The sequence below is a fragment of the Dermacentor variabilis genome, chromosome 4 (genome assembly GCF_050947875.1).
Source record: "Dermacentor variabilis isolate Ectoservices chromosome 4, ASM5094787v1, whole genome shotgun sequence".
In the NCBI taxonomy this organism is placed as follows: domain Eukaryota; kingdom Metazoa; phylum Arthropoda; class Arachnida; order Ixodida; family Ixodidae; genus Dermacentor; species Dermacentor variabilis.
In genome coordinates, this window is record NC_134571.1 from 3,378,454 (window position 1) to 3,405,538 (window position 27,085).

At 51.5% G+C, this 27,085-nt stretch overlaps 1 protein-coding gene across 1 annotated transcript in view; it reads left to right on the top strand.

Moving 5' to 3' along the window:
* Window positions 1-27,085, top strand: part of LOC142578581 (uncharacterized) — a 233,905-nt gene that overhangs the window by 81,290 nt on the left and 125,530 nt on the right. The window lies entirely within an intron of this gene.

The window sequence follows — 27,085 nt, forward strand, 5'->3', positions numbered from 1 at the left end:
CCAAATGTGCATTGCAATTTTGCTGCTCCTAGTCCTGCATTACGGAAAGAAAATATACGCATGACATCAGCGATTTATCTCTCTTTGGAGCCCACTAGTAGAAACAACAAGTGTAATGAAAAAAAGGCAGCAGACATACGACTGTTTACTTTTCGTTTAGACATGAGAGTGCTGCTGTTTCTTTCAAGCAGTGGGAATGAAAATAAAAAAAAACAGTCACAGTTTCACCCGAAAGACATCGGCTGCGATATCAAATCAGTGGATAGCTATGCGAAGCAAGGATAGTAGTTTTCTTGACAGTGTGAACTTATAAATATAGGCGTAATAACTAATGTAACAGAAGAAAAGAAATTATGCGTTTTTACGTGCCAGAACCACGATCTGATTATGAGGCACGCTGTATTGGGGGAGCCTGGCAATTTGGACCACCTAGGGTTCTTTAACGTGCAGCTAAATCTAAGTAAACGGGTGTTTCGCATTTCGCCCCCATCGAAATGCAGCCCCCGTCGTAGAGAATCGGTCCCGTCACCTCGTGCTCAGTAGCCGAACACCATAGCCACTAAGCAACCACGGCGGGTCTAAATTAGCATGCATGGTGCTATGCGCGTACAAGCAAACGTGAACACATCTCACTCGATCACCGTGGAAACACGCTTTCAAAACGCTGCAGTGAGAAAACGGGGCTGCGGAAACGAGCGGATTGACCTTCGTTTTGCAGCTCGCACCAACGCGAACTAGTGGTGAATTCCAATGGCAGATTAGGAGCACGTCAAGGAGCAGTTTTACTGCTCCTTGAGGAGCAAGTCTATTCCATTCGGAGATTGACAGTGCTTGCCGTACCTTTCACTGGCGCATTTAGAGCAGCTCCGCCGCTAGATACACTTCACGGAGCAGCGCTCTCTACTCCGCAAAAATTGACGGAGTCGGCCGGAAGTCGCGCGATGTCAGGCCATCGACAGCCCACGTACCGCTATTACAGCTATGGCGCGAGCGCCCGCGGACGCGAATCGCGGTCTTTCGGAAGCAATGAGTTGTAGCGAAGTGACGCAGCTGTTAGAGTTTTCACGCATCAGCTCACCAAGGAGCGACGATGAAGGGGGATGAGCTCCGGCAGGGCCAAGTGCAGATCCGCAGAAAGGATGTCGACGAGAAGTAGCATTCGAATAACTAGGTTTATTAACTTGGCACTTCCTTTAAGTCATACGATGTCATACCCGTCGTCGACGGGCTGCCTGACCGGGCTGGTCTCCCGTGGTGCCGCTGTCAGATGGGATAAGGACTTGGCACCCGGAGGCGCGGCGTCGCAGAGCTTACATGTACTCATCAAGCCAAGATCATCCGATACATTGACCCCGGCACTCTCCCTCTACCAGGACTGACTGGGCGGGGAGCTTTGGTTCGGGCCAACGGTCCTTCCCGGACAAGGGGGCTGTTGTGGTGCAGCACAACTGAGTTACTGCACTCAACCCACAAACAGCCACGTCGGTCTTACAGGACACAAGCCTGACTGTCCCTGCGACTGCCTTGACGCAAAAGAGGTTAAGGCATACAACCATGGAGACCACCAAAGCCATCCGCGCAGCAGCGCGACCACACGAGAGTGCGCCACGACCGGTTCCGGCTTTGGGTTCCACTGAGCCGAACAAAACCCCGTAGATCGATTGGCGCACACGGCCGAGTCGAGTGACGTTAGGAGCATGGATCATAACTTAATGGAGAGCTTTCCACCTGACTCAATAAAAATCACGGCAGGACGAGCCCACACTTCGAGAAACTTTTTGTCGCCCAAGCGATGCCGCTCCCTGGTGAGATGAAATCACACTTCCTTCCGTGCTTTCGCAAGCACTTCGTGAAGGTCCAGCGCCCATCCACCGAAAATTGCATCACAGCGGGCCAATCAATCTTGTTATGAGCACTCGGCGAGAAGAAGCGCGTACTGGTTAATCGCCTGATTAGGCAAAGGGTGCAAAAATTGAACCGTCTGATAAGGAACACCTGGGAGCTTAAAGAGACTAGCAATACTTTAAAGAAGAGCTGCGGGAAGCAAACACTGCGTAAAGATATGAACCGAGTCCTCACGACCGCCACAAAAACGCACACTCCACGAGCCGGTACAGCTGTAAAGGGCCTGTAATTCAACGGCCGGTACCCTCACGCCAGGCGGTACATGAACGCAGCTCGCTTAGCGTTGAGGAAAGTGGCCGTAATGGTCTTCCAATTCGGCCTGTGGATGGACAGATCGTACCTTTGGCAATGAGGGGGGAGACCTGGGGTAAGGATATCGACTAGTTCTTGGATTGGAGTTGAAACTACGTCGAAGCCGGGGTGAACCTTGCGGAGGCTCACCAGAGAATTGGCAGCCGTAGCATAAATGGTGGACGGGGAACCTGAGCGAGGCACACAGTGGGAAAATGTACTCTGCGAAAACAAGCGGAGTCGGGCGCTAAGAAAAAGGAAGTTAAGCTTCGAATGAGAAGCATATCCGAGTTAAGAGCGACCTGGGTCTACCTGACGCGTAGTGCAGTAGCCACGATGGCCAGGTTGGGAATTCCGAGTCCTCCCTTATCCCTGGGCAGCTTGAGTACCTGCCTAGATACACAACCAGTTGTCCCCTTCCAGAGGAAGCGAAAGAGCACCCTTTCCAAGATAAGCTTGGTGCAGGTTGGAACAGGAGACACACACGCCACATACGTCTGGAAGGACAACAGAGTGTGAGCGAAGTATTGTCACTCGAGCAGTCAATGGGAATGGCAACGCGCTGAATTCTTGAAACCTGGTTTCAAGCTTCTCCTTAGCCTGCTGCTAGTTTTCAAGAGACAGACCGTCTCGTTGGAAATGGAAGCCTATAATGCGCAACCGCGTTTTCGCCAGGAGACCATGAACGGGCTGCGGACTGGACGGAGCAGAGTTAAAGTACATGGCTGCACTTTTTGACCTGTCCAACCTTGCACCGCTTCCCTCGCAGTAACTGTCCATGACGTCCAAGACGGTGAAAACCGATGCCTCGCCCGGGACGACAATAGACAAATCATCCGCGTATGAAAGGAGTGATAGCTGAGGGGAATCTGGTGGAAGCAACCTGCCAATTATACTGTCACGGGACAACCTTTGTAGGAGCGGTTCAAAAGCGAGCACGTAGAGGGCAGGTGAGAGAGTCCCCCTGTCGTACACCACGTCCCACAATGAATGCCTGCGAGACGCGTCCCGTATGCGAACAGCAAAAGTCGGTCGAGAATACAAAGCTTGGACCATCTGCCGAAAAACCACACTGAAACCAGCCTCTTCCAGACACGGAAAAGGTACCTATGGCTAATGATGTCGAAGGCCTTCTCCTGATCGAAGGAGCAAAGAATGCCTGGAAGTTTCCTGGTATTTGCCCACAGGAGAAGGTCCCTCGCTGCTAAACCGTGAAGGTTAGTGGAGCGCCCCTCGACACAACATGCCTGGTATGGACCCAAAACAGTGTCGAATACTGGCGTGAGTCGCATACCCAGGCACTTTGCTATGAGCATATAATCGCAGTTCAGGAGTGTGACTGGACGCCATGCTCTCAGATAGGAGCTTCTCGACTCGTCCTTACAAAGGAGTGTGGTTAGCCCCTCTCGTTGAGACAATGACAAAATCCGTTCACTGAGTAGCCTGTTCACTAGTGATGTGAACGGCTTCTCTAACAGTGTCCAAACCCTAACTTAAAATTCGACTTTCAGACCATCGGATCGTGTACTGCGACTATGCTTCATAGATTTCAAAGCTGAAAATAGCTTGTCCTCATCTATGGCTGAGTCACATACTTGCGACGGCTCAGCTGGTGAAGCGAATGGAGACAGCTGGAGAGAGAGAGAGAGAGCAAAAAGCTTTATTTTCATGTTGGGTGGTATGGTGGAAAGGCCCTCAGTCCAGAGCCTCGCTTGCGGAATTCTTCATTGCGGCACTGATAAACGGAGCAAGGTACCGTTGGTCGTCGGCGCTGGCTGCTTCTGTCAGCCACCGGCATGGGGTTTAGGGGAAAGATTTGTGGGAGCAGGAAGGGGAGGTGAGGGTGGTCCACAGGACCAGAGGATATGGGATGTGTTCGGGTGTTCGCCACAGTATCGGTAGGGGGGGGGATCTTCAGGTAAGAGGCCGCGGAGGAGGTGCATTCACGCTGGTGTAGATAGCGTTTTGTTTTAAGGTCTTGCCATAGACCTCAAGAAAGCTTTTTACTATGTTAACCACGGTGCTATGCTGCAAGAGCTCGAAGCTACTGGCTGCGGAACCAAGCTTTATAACTATATTAGGGACTTCTTACGGAGTCGCAAGTACACGCTACGAGTAGGCGACATCACCTCACAGCAGTATCCCCATTCGCAGAGAGGTATCCCGCAGGGTTCCCTGATCTCGCCCACACTCTTCAATCTTGCCATGTGCGTAGTCCATGGAGCGCTACGAGACATCCCCGACATCAAATACGCGATCTACCAGATGATATCACGATCTGGATCAACACGGGTTCGCCAGGGCATATCCAAGAAACTCTCCAACAGGCTATGAACAGGGTGCATGAGGCTGCTCAAACTATTGGCCTTAGATGTGCGCCGGAAAAATCTGAGTCGCTACTGGTCCATCACAAAAGATGGAGACCGCCCACCATACAAATTGTAAACGAAGGCGTGCCGATTTCGCAACCAATATGTATTAAAATACTCGGTCTCCATATCCAGAAAGATGGAGGTCCCGCTGCGACGGTTCATCACCTGCTTCGGAAAGGAGAACAGGTGCTGCACATGATGCGTAGTGGCTCCAACCGAGCAAATGGAGTGAAAAAGGCGGATATGCTTCAACTAAGAAACGCACTAATTATGTCGCGCCTGCGCTATCACCTGCCCTATGCCTATCTCCGTAAGGAAGATATCAATCGCCTTGATGCGCTCATCCGGAAGGCGACAAAGCAGGCCATCGGCATCCCGTTTAGTGCCAGCACTAAGCTCCTCCTTGACATCGGTTGCCATAACACGGTGGCGGAACTAGTCAGCATTCATCGTCGTCGCCAAGAACTACGTTTGCAGCGCAGGTGTCAAGGCACGCACACCCTCCACAGCATCGGTCATCATCCAGAAGCTGCGCCTCTTCTGAACACGCGCCCACTACCCCCGAAACAACGCGAACTCCTAACCATAGCTCCACTGCCACGCCACATGAATCCAGAACGAGGCAAGGAGAGGCGACGACAGCGAGTTGCCTACTTCAAGAGATACACGGCAAGACACCCTGACGGCATATACTTCTACGCTGGTGCTAGCGTTGGTGCACGGGGCTCCGAATAACGACCTCCAAACTGTACATACTGAGTTACTCCCAGAGACAGATCCGGCCTTAGCGGAACTGACAGCCATCGCAACCGCGATCAAACACATGCCCCTTAGCAACTCAGCCTACCCAAGAATCATATTTATTTATTTATTTGTGATACCCTCAAGGTACATAATTGTACATTGCAGAGGGGAGGGGCGAGAATACATTCGAAGAGTGAAAAATGCAGGATTAGTTCAAGGAATTTCCAGCGAACCAAAGCAATATAAAAAAGTAGTAATACATTCATAACAAATTTCAGAGGCTTACATAACATGAAAATACACAAAGAATACACTTTAGCAAGCAGACAATGTTCACGAATAAGTACATAATCACGCCTTTTGCTACCATACATTATTTTATGTTGATTAGTGCATTCTTAAAACAAGTGGGGTCACTGATGCTTACTAATGATGTTGGTAGGTTATTCCAGTCGACTGAAGTCCTAGGAAGGAATGATTGTGAGCACGCGATGGTGTTATGACGGGGTACGTTAACTTTATGTAAGTGGTCACGACGAGCCGAATAATAAGGCGCAGGTTGGATCCAAAGAGGGCGAAGAGATGCGTTGTGGTAGTAGATATTATGAAAAAGGGAAATACGTGATTCTTTTCTGCGAAGAGATAATAATGGAATTTGAAGGGTTCTCTTCATTAATGTAACACTATGTATTATATTTACCGACTCCATGGCGGCTTGCAGGAAATTGTTGCACAACGATCTCCCGGCCCACATTTCGACATTTATTCAAGAGCACCTTCAGGGTCCTCTGGAAATCATCTGGATACCTGGTCATGGCGGGCTGCCAGGAAATGAAAGAGCTAATCAGCTCGGCTACGAGACTTTGAAACAGCTGGAGAGGTAACTGGTTCGGCATAAAAGGTCATGTAAAACTACCTCGCCAGTGCCAGAACTCTATCTGGTGAATCGACTGGCATCACTAGGATCTACTTGGGAAGACAGAGTTGTGCTCTTCGTTGAAAAATGCCTACGTAGGACGTTTCTGCTGCACCACGCTTTCATTTCACACTGCTCAGCTCGGGTTGTGGCTCTCAAGCCTTCCCAGCGTCGCTGCAGGAGAATCCGAAGTTCCTTTCGGAGTGAGGCCAGCCCCGGAGGAACACCAGACCCTCCGGACAGTGGCCTCGAGAGCAGGAGGGTAGCGCCGGAGACGATTTTAACCTCCTCATGCTCCTCGCGCACTCGACGCTTGCCCCAAGACCTGAAGCTCTCACGCACTCTGACCTTCACGGCATCCCATTCTGTGCCATCTAGATTCTCTTTGTTGTGCAGCGATCGAAAGAAAATGGATGATACCTCTGCGGTTGCCTGTCTGTCTTTTAGGAGACCTGGATTTAAGCGCCACGGTCTCTTCCATTGCGAGACTAGGTTAGAATCGACAAACCGCAGAATTAGGAAGCTGTGATTGCTAAGAGCAGAAGGAATCAACCAAGAAGAATGCATACTGGAAGCTAGTGACGACGAGATGTAAAAACGATGGATGCGGCTCTACAGACCCCTTCCTGTTCAAGTCATTCATGACTGTCTCACTTATCTAAGAGACACGCGGCGCAAAAAGAATGGAAGAGGACGATGTGCGCGGATCGGTCCGAATGGCACGAGCCCTCGAGGCGCGTGCCCCGAGCTGTGATCGGGAGAGAAGCGGCGCTGAGCTGGCATTATCGACGCGGCTCTGCGCCAAGAAGGTTGGAGCGTCAGCATCGCACTCGCGACGGCACCCATGGAGGTTCGGTCAAGCCCGTGACGCTGGCGATCCAGGGTGTGGCCGTTGACCTCGACGACGTTCGAGCGAGGCTCCTTGGACCTGCTGCAGCCTTTCACGGCGGAGTCGGGACTCCAGGAAAAATCTCCCTTCAGAGGCAGACTAGCACATACATACAATAGTCACCCGGGCGTCTCGTCGGCACTCGAATGAGAGGCGGCGGAACCAGGCGTTACGCCTAGCCAGTGAGGCCGGCGTGCCACGTAACCGACGGAGTTAGGGACACCGGCATCAAAAGACGGACAGGTGGACTGACCGACATCAAGCCAGCGACGTCTACGGCGTCGGCGATGAGGAGTCATCTGACTCGGGGGATGCAGGCGGCGATAAAAGGCTGTAAGGACGCTCCTATCTGTTAGTGCGCAGCCATACACTAGGGTTGCCAGAATCTCGCGTAGGACGCGCTAAGGACAGACGTGGCCGGCAATAAGGACATGTTTAGTCACTGTTAAGTAGGTGCCTGAGGTGCGGGAGTCTTTTCATTGTGTTTTAGTTACATGAGTTTTTTTAAGTTGGGTACATTAAAATCTGTTTGCTGTGCTGCTCCGCGTCTCCCGACTCCATCTTTATTAACATCCGCACGCCGCCGAGATCGGTGACACGCGACGAAAGTTCCCGACAAAATTGGCGAGCCTGCCAGGATTGGATACGTTCCAGGATCTTACTTCAGCCATGTCACTGATCTTGATGGTTTAGAGACGGAGTGGGAACGTTTGGCGGCGATAGCTGAAGATTTAAACCTCTCGAAGGAAGATACGATGGCGTTCTTCGAAAAACAACACGAAAGAACGTGCGAAGCGCACAAAAGGGAAGAAAAATTTAGAATTGAAGATAAAGCTAGAAGTGATGGGCGCGGGCTCTCGTGGTGGCACGAGTACTCCTGGATTGGCGTCATCCGGCACACCTTCTTTCAGGCCAAGACAGATTTGCCCTAGGAAATTGATGGCACTTTTCGATGAGCGGGGGGATGACCTGGATGCGCATTTGAATCGGTTTGAAAGTATTGAAATTGGGCAAGGCTGGGAGAGGAGCGAGAGGGCTAACGCTTTGAGCTTGTGTTTAGTGGGCGAGGCCCTGTGTGTCTTTGCGCGTATGCCAGCAGAGGAATCATAAGACTATGACAAGGTGAAGAAAACGTTACTGCAAAGATTCACGGTAACTGCAGAAGGGTTCCGAGAAAAGTTTAGGTCATGTAAGTCTGAAGATTCAGAAACAGGCAATCATTTCGCATGTCGGCTAGCAAATTATTTTGAGAGATGGCTAGAGCTGGTCCGAGACGGACAAAACGTATGAAGGGGTTCGCGACAAAGTCGTGGGTGAACAATTTCTTGGCAGGTGTAGCGGCAGTTTGGCGATATTCCTTAATAAAGCTACGAACTGTGGAGCAGATGGCAAAACAAATGGACGAGTTCGTAGAGGCACAAGGAGTGAGAAATTTTGGAAAGTGCGGCAAACATGCGCACACGACAGCAGCAGAAGAGATGAAGAACCAGGGGCAATGTAGTAGACAAAGAGGACCCCAGAGTTGTTTTCTATGTAACCGGTTAGGTCATGTAGCGGTGAAGTGCCGAGTGAGAGGTAATCGTCACAAAACGCTGGTGGTTTGCCAGTTGTGCCAAAAGAATTGTCACAAGGCAGACGAATGCAGGAATAGGTCCGTGGATAAGACGGCAAGTATCATGCCGTCAAGAGAGGGTGTACAGATAGAGCAGGACATACCTGTAGTGGAAGCCAAGGTACAAGGACACAAAGCTATGGTCTTGAGAGACATGGGAGCCAATACCATTTTAGTAAGGAGGAGTCTAGTGCCACCAGAAAGCATGACCGGGTACCTTAAACCAGTAACCTTGGTAGATAAGTCCGTTAAATATCTGGTAGAGGCACTGATTCAAATATCGACACCCTTTTTACAGGACTAGTAGCAGCTAGATGTGTGGAGGACCCCCTTTATGATTTGATTGTGGGAAATCTACTTTGGGTAAGGAGGGCAGACGTCCCAGACCCGAGTTGCAAGAGGAACGGGAAGGGCGTGGAAGAGAAAGAACACTCAGAAGCGCAAAAAGAGGAGATGCAGGAGACAGATGTAGCGGCTGCAGTACAAGCACGAGCAAGCAGTAGTAGTACCAAACCTCTGACAGCATTGCAGGTTACATTCATTAAGGGATTAAATATAACGGCTGCAGAATTTAAAGAATTACAGAAGAATTAAGGAGCAGTCAATACGAAAGTGTGAACTAAATATAGGGGAACTGGTGCGAAGGAAAGGAGTAGGACAGTGGTGGAGTTTATAAAGAAGAATAACCTATTGTACCGGAAGTGTGTTTAGCACAGGTAGAGAAGTACTACAGTTGATAGTCCCGAAGGAAGTCAAGAATACAGTACTGAAGATGGGCACGATAGTGTAATGACATGTCATCAAGGAATAAAGGACACGTTAGAAAGGATCATAGAAGAGTTCTTTTCCATCGGAGTGCGGGGTGATGTGAAACGGTATGTGAGATCATGCGATCTATGCCAAAAGACGATGGCTAAGGGACGTGTACGAAACGCGCCTCTGGGAAGGATTCCCATTGTTGAGCTGCCATTTCACAGAGTGGTGATTGATATTGCAGGGCCTATTATTCGCGTATCCGGAAAAGGAAATAGGTATGTGCTAACGACAGTGGGCATAGCTACCAGGTATCCTGATGCTGTAGTACTGAAAACGGTAGATACCATTCAGGTGTCCGAAGCATTGTTGGAGACGTTTGCCCAGTATGGCGTGCTCAAGAAAGTTTTGAGTGACAGAGGCTCGAATTTCACATAGGAGGTTATGAGGGAGCTAAAGAGACTGTTGTCCGTAGATGAAAAGCTAACCACTCCATACCACGCGATGGCTAACGGTTTGGTAGAGACATTTAATGGAACGTTCAAGACAATGATAAGGAACATGTGCCAGGTAAGACCAAAACACTGGGATAGGTATCTGCCAGCACTCTTGTTCGGTTACCGAGAAGTGCCAAAGCCAGCTTAGGATTTTTCCCGTTTGAGATGCTTTTTGGGAGAGCAGTTAGAGGACCGATAACCAGTGTTGCCAGATTGGGCTAAGAATAGCCAAATTGGGCTACATTTTGTCCCAGTTGGCGTCAGAATTTTACTTTTGGCTATGTGGCTATTTTTGGGCTACATTTTTTTCCTGTGTAAAAAAAAAGTCAAACTAGTTAAGCAGAAATAAAAAGCACGCTGGAATCAAAATGCAGACGACAGCAGGTTTAAAGAAATTGAGCGCGTCTGCTACAAACTCAAAATTTACAAGTTCTATGTGAGAGAACACATATGCATGTCAAAAGGTCAAGGATCGCGTCCTTTTGATAATTTTAATTACGAAAGTTGGCCTCAGGAAACACGTCTCCGTCCGCGAACTCACGCTGCCCGCGCGCGCGTTCCGGCGAACATAGGCTGTTGCTGTCTCCGCATGTGAGCTTTCGGCGTCCTACGGTTTAAGCATGAGATGCTTTTAGCTCCCGTCGAGGGTGCGCCATGGGTGACCTCGGCGCCAGAACGGAGGGAGCATTCCTCATATGTGGGCCAATACCGAATTCAGTGCAATGCAGGACCAACCGGTAGTGGAGGTGTTGCAGGCGTTAAGCACACACCATACGTGGCCCACTCCTGGAGAAAGTGCGATGCAGGGCCGACCCGCGGTGGATGTGAAGCAGGCGTCAAGCATTCCTCGTACGTGCACCGATCTCGAGGGTAGTGCAATGCAGGGCCGACCCGCCGTGGAGGTGTAGCAGGCGTTACGCACTCTTCATATGTGGACCAATCCCGAAGGCAGTGCGATGCAGGGCCGACCCGTCGCGTAGGTGTAGGAGGCGTTGAGCACTCCCCATACGTGGGCCGCTCCCGAAGCTAGTTCAATGCAGCGCGGACCCGCGGTGGAGGTGTAGCTGGCGTTAAGCACTCGTGGGCCGCTCCCGAAGATTGTGCAATGTAAAGTAGGTGCAAAGTAAGCGCCAAGTAAGGAGGTGCAAAGTAAGCGCCAGAATTTATTGGAATTTGATGGTACAATTGTCAGAAAGTCATGATTAAAGAAATCATTTTTGGTTATCGTCAGCTCCTGAATATATTGGTTAGCGCACAGTTCATATTTTCCCCATGTTTCTTAGGTGTCTGCGAGTTTAGCTTCTCAGTAAAGCCTTTTCTCTTTATTTTAGTAAGAAGAAAGTCGAGCCGTTTATTAAGCCATTTATTGTTAGAGTCGGAATTCACGAGAACTGTTGTTAGCTATTGCTACACACGTGTGGTATTTGATTGTTTGACCGAGGGGCGTGGGCACCATCACTCGAAAGAAGAGGAGGAAGAACGAACTGGGCTCGCGCTGTGAATCTTGCAACCGCTGTTATAAATATAACCTGTAAATAGTTGCTCGTCTTACTGACTAGTCTTTCGCGTAACATTGTGGTGGAGGTGGAACATTCCGTGTCCTCGCCACGGAGCTCCGAAACGGCCGCACCGTCGTCTTCTCACACATGACTTCCGATGGAACCACCCCGTTTCCACCTACTCCTGCGGCGCCAACCACAACGTACGTTACGGTTCCTGGTCTTCGTGATCCTGGGACATTCTCCGCCCAAAATGACGTTGACGTCGACGTCTGGATCAGCATGTATGAGCGTGTTAGCCAAAGCCACCACTGGGATCCTACCATCGTGCTTACCAATGTGAACTTTTATCTGGACGGGAGACTGCATGTCTGGTTTCAGACCCATGAGATCGAGCTCTCCAGGTGGGACATTTTCAAAGAGCGGCTTCGCGACCTATTTGGCAACCCGTCAGGTCGCCTACAGGCTGCGCGAAAAGAGCTTGCCATCCATGTCCAGTCGTCGACCGAATCTGTCTGTTACATACAGAAAGTGCTCGTGCATTGCCGGAAAGTCGACAAGCACATGAACGACGTTGACAAGGTGGGCCATATCCTAAAAGGCATCCCGGACGACGCCTTCAATTTGCTCCTCTATAACGACGTTTCTACCGTCGACGCCATCGTCAAAGAATGCCGCCGCTTCGAGGTAGCCAAAAGCCGCCACGTCGTGCCGCAGTTTTCCCGGCTCCCAAACACCCCTGCCACGTCCTCTCGCTTCGCTCTTACCGCCACACGACCATTTCAAGACAACGTCACACGTATCGTTCCCCGTGAGATGGAAGCGGCGAGTAAGGCCTCCCTTCATCCACGACGCCCTGACGGTACCTTTGACCAAGAGTCCCCCACTATTTCCATTATTCAAGCAGTTGTGCGGCACGAAATTGCAAACCTTGGCATACCTACCGCCTGCTCTGTCTCCCGACCTGATTCGGCATCTATGTCCATAACCTGTAATGACCCGTATTTCCCTCCCAGACCACGCAATCCTGCTGAATGGCGAACCCCAGACGACAAACGGATCTGCTTCCGCTGCCACAACGTTGGTCATGTATCCCCCCACTGCCGCATCACCTGGATACCGCCGTACTGGAGCTCATTCCCTGCTCCTCGCCCATACGACGACGCTCGCCGTTATTCCCCTCGCCGTCTGTACCCTACTTCTGATGCGCCTGACAGCCACTCCTCCGTGCGATCGCCGTCGCCTCAACGCCGTCGCTCCCCGTCACCCCAACGTCGCCGCTTTTCCTCGCCAAACCGACGGACGGAAAACTAGGCCACGCAGCTCTTGGAGGTAGTGCTGCATCACGTTGGTCCTGTCCAAATCATCCGTTGATACACCTAACCAACACGAACCTAATTGAAGTAGACGTAGATGGTGTTCCGTTGACGGCATTAATTGATACTGGAGCCCAAGTATCCATCATGAGCGCTAACCTATGTCGTGGCCTCAAAAAAAGTTCCCATGCCTGCCATTACTCGAGCCGTACGCGTCGCCAATGGCGCCACTGTTGCTGTCAAGGGTATGTGCACTGATCGCATAGGATTTGCTGGCCGCCAAATTCTAGTCCTGTTCACTGTGCTGACCAGTTGCCCTCATGACCTAATCGGCGGGATCGACTTTCTGACGACGCATTTTGCCTTCGTAGACTGTTCCACAGGTGCGCTGAGCCTCGAGGTTCCTCTTCTTTCAGACGTCGACGACGAACAACCAAACACCCTCTGCACTACAGCATTTGTTAGCTAACCTCCAAAAGCCCTAACCTTCGCCGAATTGACCTCAACGGCAACCGTGCCTGATGGCAACTATGTCGTTGCACCTATCGGTGATGTCCTCCTGGCGCGCGACATCTCTGTGCAACACTCCGTCGTATTCCTTGCCGCTTATCGGATGTGTCTCCCCGTTATCAATGTTGGCTTGACGAAGCAAGTGTTACCTGAAGGCATAGCGGTGGCCACGCTCCGGTCAGTACCAGAGGACCACGTCATTGCTTTTGCAGCCGACGCGTCTACAGATCCTCCTGTTTACCCGCAGGATGCCTTGAACCTCGACGGCCCGTTACCTGAGATGGTCGCTCCGGACCTCGCACCTGACCAAGCAGCCGCCCTATATTGCCTTTTGCTTTCTAACCGCGACATATCTGACACGGACAATTCACCACTTGGTCAGACGTCCCTTGTTTAGCATCGGATAAACACCGGTGATGATGTTTCCACTCACCGCCGACCGTAACGCGTGTCCATGGCAGAGCGGGAAGTTATTCAGCAGGAAGTAAACAAGAAGCTTGCCAGAGGCATTGTTAAGCCCTCGTCGACTCCTTGGGTGTCGCTGGTCGTGGTCGTCAAAAAGAAAGATGGCACGTGGCGTTTCTGCGTTGATTACCACCACCGAAACCGAATTACTAAAAAGCATGCTTACCCTTTGCCGCGCATAGACGACGCTCTTGATTGTCTTCACAATGCCAAATACTTTTCGTCCATCGACCTTCGATCTGGTTATTGGCAGATTTCCGTCGATGAGCAAGATCAAGAAAAGACCGCATTCGTCACTCCAGATGTCCTCTACCAATCAAAGTCATGCCGTTCGGGTTATGCAGTGCCCCCGCCACCTTCGAACGGATGATCGGCTCTCTGCTTCAAGGTTTCAAATGGTCAACTTACCTCGACGACGTCCTTGTGTGTTCTCCTGCATTTGAGTCGTACCTTGAGTGCGTCGCAGCTATCCTTAACGTCTTTCGCAAGGCTGGGCTCCAGTTAAACTCATCGAAGTGCCACTTCGGGCGCCGACAGATTACAGTGCTAGACCATGTCGTCGATGCTTCCGGAGCACAACCAGACCCAGAGAAGGTTCGAGTAGTAACGGCTTTTCCTGTATGTCAGTCTGTCAAAGACGTCCGGAGTCTTGTGGGGCTCTTTTCTTAATTCCGACGGATCGTCAAGATTTCACCGCAATCGCTCAAGCACTCACTGAACTTCTGAAAAAAGACGTGCCTTTTACGTGGGGTTCCCCTCAGGCTGCCGAATTTTCACGAGTTGTCACGATTCTCACCAATCCGCCGGTCTTGGCCCACTTTGACCCATCCGCACCTACAGAGGTCCGTACCGATGCCAGTGGTTTGGGATCGGCGTGGTCTTATCGCAACACCAACACTAACACGACCGCGTTATAGCCTACGCAAGCCGGCTCCTGGCAACTGCGGAGCGTAACTATTCCATTAGCGAGCGCGAATGTCTTGCTTTCGTCTGGGCTGTTTCAAAGTTCCGCCCATATTTATATGGCAAGCCCTTCTCAGTAAACACAGAACATCATGTGCTCTGTTGGCTTTCGTCGCTCAAGGATCCAACTGGCCGGCTCGGACGTTGGGCCCTCCGACTTCAATAATATCCCTACACAGTGACTTACAAGTCGGGACGCCAGCACCAGGACAGAGATTGCCTCTCTCGCTACCCAGCCGAACACGCGACCTCTACGTCTGATACTGACACCGACGTCTGTGTTCTCTCTGCTTTCGCACTGCTCCATGTTGCCGACGAGCAGCGCCATGACTCGTCCTTGCGTATCATCACTGACCGCCTGGAAACGTTACTTGCCGACAGCTCCCTTCGCTTATTCACAATTCAAGATGGCGTACTCTACCGCCACAACGTTCACCCCAACGGTCCTGTATTACTCCTTGTGATCCCTAAACACCTTCGCTCGGCTGTTCTCCACGAACTTCACGACCTTTCCACTGCCGGTCACCTGAGTACCTACGACGTACCTACGACCGGATCCGCCGACGCTTCTTTTGGCCAGGGTTTGCTTGCTCCGTCCGAAGATACGTAGCTGCGTGTGGGAAATACAAGCGACGCAAGACACCATCGACGCTCCCTGCTGGGCGCTTTCAACCACTCGACATTCCCGCGGAACCATTCTTTCGGGTTGGTTTGGACTTACTTGGCCCTTTTCCTCTTTCTACTATCCGTTGGAAAAGGTGAGTTGCTGTGGCCACGGATTACGCCACGCGCTACGCCATCACCCGAGCGCTTCCTACAAGCTGTGCCACTGGTGTCGCCGATTTTCGTCTATGCGACGTTATTTTATTACATAGAGGTTCGCGACAACTTCTCACAGGCCGTGGCCAGGCATTCCAATCAAAAGTTATCGCACACATCCTGCAGTCCTGTGCCACGAGGCACAAGCTATCCACGTCACACCATCCGCAAACAAATGGCCTTACGGAGCGTCCCAGTCGCACTCTCACAGACATGCTCGCGAAATATGACTGGAGACTGCACTGAGTGGGACCTCGCTCTACCGTTTGTCAGATTTGCTTATCATTCCTCGCGCCACAACACATCCGGTTATTCCCCATTTTTCCTTCTGTTCGGCCGAGAATCAGCACTGCCCAGTGAATATGCACTTGACGCCATCGCCCGCTGTGCCCACGCAAGGGAAACTGCCTGTGACCGCCTTCTGAAATCGCAAGAGAGTCAAAGGCATTTGTGCGTCCGGCGATACCAAGACGTGCACTTCCCGCCTGGTTCGTTGGTGCTTCTATGGTCTCCGTCGCGTCAGGTCGGCCTGTCAGAAAAAACTGCTGTCTTGTTACACAGGCCCATACCGAGTGCTTCGTGCTGTGACTCCCGTCACCTACGAGATCGGCCCTGACGCCCCATCTGCTTCTCAGTTCAGCGATATTGTGCACGTTATACGACTGAAGCAGTATCATCCTCCCAGTGATGACATTTACACTCTCCAGGACGTCGTTTCTGCCACCGGGGGATGATGCTACACGCGTTAGTATTTGATTGTTTGAACGAGCTGGTCTTGCGCTGTGGATCTAACCGGTTAGCGCTGCAACCGTTGTTGTAAATATAACCTCTAAATAGCTGCTCGTCTTATTGACTCATTTTTAGCGTAACACTATTTAGCTTCAAGGTTGAGCAAGACTCTCTTATAAAGCTCCCAATTGCTATCAACAGTTCTTGTTAAATAAGAATGCTGAGAACAATCAAAAGATTTCCGGTTCATTATTTATGGCGTCAAAGTCTGCCCTTTTGTAATCTTTTATTATGTTTGTTGTGGGTGACTTTTTCTTAAGCGGTACTGTCATGCAGATATAGATGAGGTTACGATCACTAAGATCGTTTAGCGTGGTAACGCTCTTTAAGCTATCAGGACAAGATGTGAGAATAAGGTCAAGGCTGCCATCCCATCTTGTAGGTCATGATATCAGCTGATACAGGTTGAAGTGTAGGATGAGTCGATAAATTGTTTAGTTTCGGATAACGGTGACCTATTATATACAGAAAGTAGAGACCAGTCAATGCTAGGGTAGTTGAAGTCACGAAAGAGGTAAATAGGTGCGTTAGGAAATTTTCCAGTGATGTCGGTTAGCGCTTTACAGAGCAAAGCAGAAAATGACGGATGGCTGTCCGGTGGCCTATAGCACACGCCAAAAATTGTCTTTCCAGGACCATTGTAAGCGCAAGCTCACAACAGCTAAAGATTATCATCCCTACTGATCAATGAAGATAAGAAGTTGTCTTTGATATCTAATAAAACGCCTCCTCCTCTCCGGCTGCTGCTATCGTGGCGACAAAGAGTATAGCTGGAATTTGGAGGGAAGGTTTCGCTATGTCACACCTCTTTGTTTAGCCACGTTTCTGGTAATATATACTGTGATGTCGGCACTGTTTTGTGAGTGAAACTGCGAATTCGCTCTCGTTTGGGCAGTAAACTGCGCATGTTAGTCAAGGCTGTGTCAAGGAGAGGTAAGGATTAGGGCCACTGCTAAATGAAGTTGAAGTGATAAGCTTCGCTGCCCGTCATCGCACGTTTTCGCGGCTTCTGCTTTGGGATGCGCTGTTTCCATACGCCTTTATGAATGGCCTCGTAGTTTCAGTACGGCTGCCAGAAGTAGCGTCGTAGTGATGGCGCTTATTGTTAATATGCAACTTGTCTACGTGTTGTTTGAACGCGTATTTCTGTGGCCCTATCAAATTTACCAATTCGGAGCGTGCGATACGAGTAGCAGAAGCGAAATCTTCACGTATAACGAAGTTTCTTGCTTTCATTTTCCTTCCACGGGCAAGATTGCTTTCCTTTGACTTGAAATGAGCCTACTTGATAATAATCGGGCCTTTCCTTTCAGGACGGCATTTAGCCTATGCGATGAGTGCCTTCAATAGCGCTTGGTTCTAGATGTATTACAAGCTGATGTATTTCAAATGATTTTTTTCTTCGAACTCTTTCCAAGCTTCCTTTTCGTTGTCTTCAAGGAACAGCAAGTTATTACGACGTACTCTGTTGTTTGTGTCACTGCTCTCAGCTTTAAGCAGTGGTATCTCTTTGCTGGCATCTTTCTTCCTAGTGTAATGGGGTGTATGGAACAGTTCAGATGATAGCGTCTGTTCGTAACCGAGAAGGCAGGTGGCGCAGAGCAGGAAGAGCTGGTTGCCCGAACAGCTCACACCCGTGCTAAGCACTGGTGATCCAGCTGGCCCACCGGTTGCACTGCAGGCATGGAACAGACGATCTGGCTGGCCTTGTCCTTGTGCTCTTCTTCTTCATTACAGTTACCAACGTTGCAAAAGCGGAGCCATCCTGGTGACTTACGACGTGGAAACGAGCGGGTCATAGAATTGTTTCAGGTGGTGAACGTGAACAACATCCCGTCCACGGTGGCGCTTGTCGGATGTCGGTGTAAGCGGCTCTATGACATAGTTGACCGGAGAGGTGCATTCGACGATGCGGTGTGGTTCATCATCCTGCGAGAGAAGTTTCGCCGAAAGTCCAGGCGTGGTAGAAAGCACGAACAAGACAATTGTGCCGGAAGCGAAGTTCGGATTCGTAGCGTCGCCATCACGATTGGCTTTTTGTCGGCGTTGGTCGGAGGAGGGGAACTTTCGAGCTAATTGACGGCATTCCTCGGCGTATCGGGCGGCAGCTGAAACGGGAGAACACTCTGACGTGTCTGGTGTATAAGGCAACACCGTATTGATGGTATGGGAAAGATGGCTACCGTAGGGGAGAAATTATGAACAAAATCCTGCAGTATTTTTTGTAGCCGTTTTATATGCGTACGTGACAAATGGGAGGATGATGTCCCAGTTTGTATGCTCCGATGAAACGTACATGGCGAGCATATCACCAAGGATGCAATTGAAACGCTCCGTAAGCCAGTTAGTTTGAAGATGGTACGCCGTGGTCGTCCGGTGAACTATGTGGCATTGAGCAAGCAGAGGTTCAACCACCTGCGACAAAAACACACGGCCTCTATGACTGAGCAGCTACCGAGGTGGGCCATGACGAAGAATGAAACGATGGAGCATAAAGGATGCAATGTTACTAGCGGTCGTTGCAGCTAGAGCAGTGGTTTAAGCATAGCGTGTAAGGTGATCAACTGCGACAATAATCCATCGCTTGCCAGCGGGTGCTGCGGTAGCGGCCCGTACAAGTCAATTCCCACATGGTCGAAGGGACGAGCAGGGCACGGAAGCGGCTGTAATAAACCGTGGGCCGGATGAGGCGGAGATTTGCGGCGTTGGCATTGCGGGCATGAGTAGACAAACTTTCGGACAATAGTAAACATTCCTCGCCAGTAGCGACGTTGCCGCAGGCGCTCATATGTCTTCAAAACGCCTGCGTGTGCACATTGTGGGTCAGTATGGAAAGACGCGCACATGTCGGAACGCAAAGTCCTAGGGATAACCAGGAGCCACTTGCGACCATCGGGCTGGTAGTTGCATCGATACAAGAGGTTATCCTGGACAGCAAAATAGGCAGCCTGGCGATGCAGGGAGCGGGAGATGGGTGATGCACGTGAAGCAGAAAGGATATCCAAAAGAGAGGCCACCCCAGGATCGTTGCGCTGTTCTGATGCGAAGGTGTCGATGTCGACCGAGGGTACCGCCTGAATGGTGGAGAGGGAGGCCGTGTCGGCTGGTAGCGGAGAGCGGGACAGAGCGTCAGTGTGCTTGCGACCTTAGCGGTAGATGACGTCTATGTCGTATTCTTGAATGCGCAGAGCCCAGCGGCCAAGGCGTCCAGACGGGTCTTTTAAAGAGGATGACCAACAAAGGGCGTGATGGTCAGTAACCACATTGAAAGGCCTGCCGTATAAATAAGGGCGAAATTTCCCAAGTGCCCAAACGATGGCCAGGCATTCTTTTTCTGTGACGCTGTAATTGCGTTCCGCTTTGGTCAGCGCACGACTGGCGTAAGCAACGACGTACTGAGAGTAGCCAAGCTTGCGCTGCGCAAGGACAGTGCCAAGGCCAGTACCACTGGCATCGGTATGCACTTAGTTGGGGCGATGGGGTCGTAGTGTCGTAGTATAGGCTGAGACGCCAGGAGACGGCGTAAGGTCACGAACGCGGTGTCGCATACAGGAGAGCAGGAGGATAGGTCATTGGCGCAACTTACGAGTTGTGTCGGAGGTGATATAATCGAGGCAAAATTGCAAACAAAGCGTCTGAAGTAAGAACAGAGGCCGTGGAAGGTGCGGAGTTCTGTGAGTAGCTTAGATTTAGGAAACTCTGCCGCAGTGCGAAGTTTTGATGGGTCGGGGCAAATGCCGTCTTGTGATACGACGTGACCTAGAATCATGAGCTTGCGCGCGGCGAACTGGCACTTCTTTAGGTTCAGTGGCAGGCCTGCGTTGGCCAAGGACGTCAACACTTGCCTAAGGCGAAGAAGATACTTGCTGAAATCAAGGGCGAACACAACGACGTCTTCGAGGTGGCATAAACACGTGCTCCATTTTAGGCCGCGCAAGATATTGTCCATCATTCGTTCAAACGTAGCACGGGCATTGCATAGACTAAATGACATCACATTAAATTCGTATAAACCATCTGGGGTAATGAATGCACTTTTAGGGCGATCAACTGCTGACATCGGGACCTGCCAGTAGCCCGAGCGTAAATCCAACGAAGAGAAGAATTCAGCACCTTGCAAGCTGTCCAGAGCGTCGTCGATGCGCGGTAGAGTGTAGACGTCTTTTCGCGTTATCTTATTAGGACGGCGACAATCGACGCAGAAACGAATGGAACCATATTTTTTTGTGACGAGAACCACCGGTGATGCCCACGGGCTGCTGGAAGGTCGAATGACGCCGTGCTGAAGCATGTCGTCCACGTGCTCACTGATCACCTGTCGCTCCTTGGCGGAGACGTGGTACGGGCGCTGCCGCAATGGCGCATTGGAGCCAGTGTCGATGTGGTGGCTGACGGCTGACGTGCGACCCAGAGTAGGCTGAGTGTCATCAAAAGAAGAACGGAACTGGGCAAGCAGGTGAAGAAACTGGGAGCGCTGCTCGGAAGTAAGGTTATCGGCAATGAAAGGTGGGAATAAGTCAGGTGATGGCGGAGCACAAGTGGAAAGTGAGGTCTGTGAGGTCTGAATACGAGGCATCTGGTAAGTCGGTTATAAACATGCCATTAAGAGGCTGAGCATAGCCGAGTGATTCGCCGCAAAGAGCCTTCAGGGCTATAGGAAGCGGATTGCAGACAACGATGGAGCTGACACCGGCTGAAATCTGAAGCGTGGCGAAAGGGAGCGGAGCATCTTTGCGGATTATGAAGAGTTCCGAAAGAGTGAAGAGGACAGCGCCTTCAGAGACAGCACCACAGAAGACGGGAACAACGGCAGACGAGTACGGCGGTATGGCGATGTCTTTCTGATGGACTAGCTTAGCGGGAAGAGAATTATTTATTTTTATTTATTTGGTACATACTGCTAGCCTTAACGAAGGCTTTGGCAGGAAAGGGTACATTCATACAAGGGAAAATACATCATTCACACAGGGTTCAACGATAATCGTTTACAAGAGCCCTTGGTTTAAAAACAAGCTATTCATGCAACAACAATTATATTCATGCACACAATAGAACATAATGACAATAGAACATAATGTAAAAACCACATTTCATCATGTAGCAACAAAGATATGGTTAGACAGCTTAGAAAAGAATCGAGGGTTGTACAATCGACAACCTCTTGTGCTAACATATTCCATTCTCTGATAGCTTGTGGGAAGTATGAATATTGTTACGTGGTTAAAAAAATAAATTATGGGGTTTTACGTGCCAAAATCACTTTCTGATTATGAGGCACGCCGTAGTGGAGGACTCCGGAAATTTCGATCACCTGGGGTTCTTTAACGTGCGCCTAAATCTAAGCACACGGGTGTTTTCGCATTTCGCCCCCATCGAAATGCGGATTGTTACGTGGTGGTGACGTTGAATAACACAGTGGCAATACTGTCAACGACAAAACTAACTTTTATTGGGCGAACCTGTGCCCACAAAACAGGCTACACTTATAGCACAACGATAGCGGCGAACACGGTCGGCGATCGTCGAAAATCTGATCAGCGGGTCAAGCGCGTCGGCTTTTATACAACAGTCGTCGAATGTTCCAGACTAATCGTTGGGACCCGCGTGCCTTCCACAAAGTTCTACACCGTTCGCGTCACGCGATGAAATCTGATAGCACAAGGTTCGGCGACAACAGACAGCCGGATAGAAGCATCGATAACTTTCCAGAAACTTCGGATACATGCAGGCGCGTCCCGCGCTGTGCGATTACATTTGTTAGGCGGCGAAACGCGGTCGCCCGATAAAGATAAGTACACGTGTCAATACCCCCCCCTCTTAAAAAGCATCGACCCGATGCTGCATAATAATAAAAGTAATAAAGAAAAACACCCGTAGTAAAGTAAACAAAAATAAGGAAGTTCGTCAGCGTCCGTAAAAGGGTTTCAGACGCACCACGTGGACCACTTCAGATCGTGCGCGGCGCCGCTGTGAATGCGAAATTCCGTCTGGCACGACCTCATAGTCCAGTGCGCCAATACGTCGAATGACCTTGTAGGGTCCGAAATAGCGGCGCAATAGTTTCTCACTCAGTCCTCGTCGGCGTATCGGTTTCCAAACCCAAACACGTCGCCGGGCTGGTACTCGACGAAGCGTCGTCGGAGGTTGCAGTGTCGGCTGTCGGTCCTCTGTTGGTTCTTGATCCGTAGGCGGGCGAGCTGTCGGGCTTCTTCGGCGCGCTGTAGATAGCTAGCGACGTCAATGTTCTCTTCGTCAGTGAGATGGGGCAGCATGGCGTCGAGCGTCGTCGTCGGGTTCCTGCCGTAGACCAGCTTGAACGGCGTGATCTGTGTTGTTTCTTGCACCGCCGTGTTGTAAGCGAAGGTTACATACGGCAGGACCGCGTCCCACGCCTTGTGCTCGACGTCGACGTACATTGCTTGCATGTCGGCGAGGGTCTCGTTCAGGCGTTCCTTGAGACCATTCGTCTGCGGATGGTAGGCAGTTGTCCTCCTGTGGCTTGTCTGGCTGTACTGCAGAATGGCTTGGACGAGCTCTGCTGTAAAAGCCGTTCCTCTGTCGGTGATGAGGACTTCTGGGGCTCCATGTCGCAGCAGGATGTTCTCGACGAAAAATTTCGCCACTTCGGCTGCGCTGCCTTTTGGTAGAGCTTTAGTTTCAGCAAAGCGGGTGAGATAGTCCGTCGCCACGACGATCCACTTTTTCCCGTATGTTGACATTGGAAACGGCCCCAACAAATCCATCCCAATCTGCTGGAATGGTCGGCGAGGAGGTTCGATCGGCTGTAGTAATCCTGGTGGCCTTGTCGGTGGTGTCTTGCGTCGCTGACACTCTCGGCATGTCTTGGCATAATGGGCGACGTCGGCGGTCAGACGCGGCCAGTAATACCTTTCCTGTTTTCTCGACAGCGACCGGGAGAATCCGAGGTGCCCAGCGGTTGTATTGTCGTGTAGGACGTGCAGTATTTCTGGACGCAGCGCTGACGGTACAACAAGAAGGTAGCTGGCGCGGACTGGTGAGAAGTTCTTCTTCACGAGCAGGTTCTTTTGTAGCGTGAACGAAGACAATCCATGCTTAAATGCCCTAGGGACAACGTCGGTGTGCCCTTCCAAATACTCGACTAGGGCTTTTAGCTCCGAGTCTCCTCGCTGCTGTTCGGCGAAGTCTTCCGCGCTTATTATTCCAAGGAAGGCGTCGTCATCCTCGTTATCTTGCGGTGGCGGGTCAATGGGGGCGCGGGATAGGTAATCAGCATCTGAGTGTTTTCGTCCAGACTTGTATGTTACAGTGATGTCGTATTCTTGTAGTCTGAGGCTCCACCGTGCCAGCCGTCCTAAAAGGTCGTTTAAGTTGGCTAGCCAACACAACGCGTGATGGTCGCTGACCACTTTGAATGGCCTGCCATATAGGTAAGGGCGAAATTTCGCTGTAGCCCAAACGATGGCCAGGCATTCCATGTCGGTTGTAGAATAATTGCCTTCCGCTTTTGACAACGACCGGCTAGCGTAAGCTATCAGGTGTTCATGTCCATCTTTTCTCTGGACTAGGTCGGCACCGAGGCCTAGGCTACTGGCGTCAGTGTGGATTTCGGTATCGGCGTGCTCGTCGAAGTGCGCAAGTACGGGCGGCGACTGCATACGTCGTTTTAGTTCTTGAAATGCGTCGGCCTGCGGCGTTTCCCACTTGAACTCGACGTCACATTTAGTTAGCTGTGTCAGCGCCTCAGCGATGCGCGAAAAGTCCTTGATAAATCGCCTGTAGTAGGCACACATGCCAAGAAATCTACGCACTGCCTTCTTGTCGGTGGGCTGCGGGAACTTTGCGTTGGCAGCGGTCTTCTGCTGGTCAGGGCGGACTCCAGACTTGCTGATGACGTGGCCTAGGAACAGAAGCTCATCGTAAGCGAAGCGGCACTTTTCTGCCTTCAGAGTGAGCCCTGATGACTTGATGGCCTATAGTACTGTGGCAAGCCGCCTAAGGTGATCGTCGAAATTACCGGCAAATACAACAACGTCATCCAAGTAAACGAGACAGGTCTGCCACTTCAATCCTGCTAAAACCGTGTCCATTACGCGCTGGTACGTTGCAGGCGCCGAGCACAGTCCAAATGGCATAACCTTGAACTCGTAGAGGCCGTCTGGGGTGATGAAGGCGGTCTTTTCGCGATCTCTTTCGTCGACTTCTATTTGCCAATAGCCAGACTTGAGGTCCATCGAGGAGAAGTATTTAGCGTTGCAGAGCCGATCCAATGCGTCGTCTATCCGTGGGAGGGGGTGTACGTCCTTCTTCGTGATCTTGTTCAGACGACGTTAATCGACGCAGAAACGTAGGGTTCCATCCCTTTTCTTCACCAGGATAACAGGGGATGCCCACGGGCTTTTCGACGGCTGGATGATGTCGTCGCGCAGCATTTCGTCGACTTGTTGTCCTACAGCTTCACGTTCTCGCGGCGAAACTCTGTAAGGGCTCTGGCGGTGTGGTTGAGCGTACTCCTCGGTGATTATGCGATGCTTGGCGACTGGTGTTTGTCGAATCCTCGATGACGTCGAAAAGCAGCCTTTGTATCGTCGGAGCAGACTTCTGAGCTGCTGTTGCTTAATCACGGGGAGACTTGGATCAATGTCGTAGTCTGGTTCGGGAACCATGATCGTCGGGGTAGATGCGGCGGAATCCGAGAGGACAAACGCATTACTGGTTTCCAGAATTTCCTCGATGTACGCGATCGTCATACCCTTGTTGATGTGCATGAACTCCTGCCTGAAGTTTGTCAGCAACACTTCAGTTTTCCCTCCATGCAGTCGAGCGATCCCTCTTGCGACGCAAATTTCACGGTCTAGCAGTAGACGTTGGTCGCCTTCGATGACACCTTCTACGTCAGAGGGTATTTCGGTGCCGACCGAAATAACAATGCTGGAGCGAGGCGGGATGCTTACTTGATCTTCGAGCACACTCAAGGCGTGGTGACTACGAAGGCTCTCCGGCGGTATCGCTTTATCTTCCGACAGCGTTATTGACTTCGACTTCAGATCGATGATTGCGCCGTGTTGGTTCAGGAAGTCCATACCGAGAATGACGTCTCGTGAACACTGTTGGAGGATAACGAAGATGGCAGGGTGAGTCCGGTCATGAATGGTTATTCTTGCCGTGCAGATTCCAGTCGGCGTAATCAGGTTTCCTCCAGCGGTGCGAATTTGAGGGCCTTCCCATACAGTCTTAACCTTCTTCAACTGGGCGGCGATGTGTCCACCCATGACGGAGTCCACCCATGACTAAGGCGGTAACTGCGTGGCCGTCGAGAAACACGTCGAGGTCGGTGGTTCTTTGTCTGGCGTTGCAGTTAGGTCATGGCGTCGGATCACGGCTGCGTCGTGTTGAACTGAAGCTGGAACGTCGCGTCGTCAAGTCGTCTTTCGTCGGTGTAGTCTTGGCTTCCTGACTTCGTTGGGACGGCGGTGTGTCGTCGTTGTTATGTCGTCGAGATTATCTCTTCGGCGTCTTCGTCGGCGGCGGAGGATCTTCGTCAGTTCGACGAACAGCAACCGCACCTCCATCGGTTGCTGCTTTTAGTTTTCCGGATATGGGCTCGTAGAGCGGCCCCGGGCTGGGCCGGTGTATGGTCGGCGCTGCGGCGACAGGTAGCGGCCTGGTAACGGCGAACGGGACGGCCGTCGAGGGCTCCACTGAGTAGCGGCGAGGTAATCGGCGATGTCACGTGGGCGCTCGCCAAGCTGTGGACGCGGCGCGTTGACGGCGAACCCTCTCAGTCCCAAGGCACGGTATGGGCATCGGCGGTACACATGGCCGGCTTCTCCGCAGTGATAGCAGAGCGGGCGCTGGTCGGGGGCTCGCCAAATGTCCGTCTTCCTCGCGTAGGTGCGGTGGGCGACGGGTGGTCGTGCTGGTGGCGGCGGCGGCGGCGGACGACGGAGTTGCGGCGTTACAGGGCCCTGGCGCGGTCGCGGAGGGGTGCCTTGACGGCGTGCGACGGCGGCGTAGGTGATCGCTTCCGGCTGGGGCTGTGGTGATTCTGGTTGCACCTCAGGAACTCCAAGCGATCGGTGCACCTCTTCTTTCACGATGTCGGTGATCGAGGCCACTTGAGGCTGCGACGAAGGCAAGACCTTGCGCAGTTCTTCGCCACAATGGCCCTGATGGTCTCGCGCAGATCGTCCGTGGCCAGTGATTGAATTCCTGCGTAGTGGGTAGAGCTTGTACGGCGGTTGAATTGCCGGTTCCGCATTTCGAGTGTCTTCTCGATGCTAGCGGCCTCGCGAAGGAACTCTTCTACGGTCTTCGGTGGGCTTCGTATCATTGCGCCGAAGAGTTCTTCCTTCACACCACGCATGAGAAGGCGGACTTTCTTCTCCTCGGGCATATCCGGGTCGGCGTGGCGGAAGAGACGGTTCATTTCTTCCGTGAAGATGGCAACGTTCTCGTTGGGTAGCTGCACTCGGGCGTCCAGCATAGCTTCGGCCCTTTCCTTGCGCACGACGCTCGTAAAGGTGCGCAGGAAGCCGCTACGGAAGGGGTCCTATGTCGTCAAGGTTCGGCTCCCGTTTTTCAAACCACGTTCTGGCGGCATCTTCTAAGGCAAAGCATATATGCCGCAGCTTGTCGTCAGAGTCCCAGTTGTTAAAAGTCGCGATTCGCTCGTAGGTCTCCAGCCAGGATTCTGGGTCTTCAGTCGCTCCTCCGTGGAAGGTCGGTGGGTCCCGAGGTTGTTGTAGGATAACGGGAGACGCTGG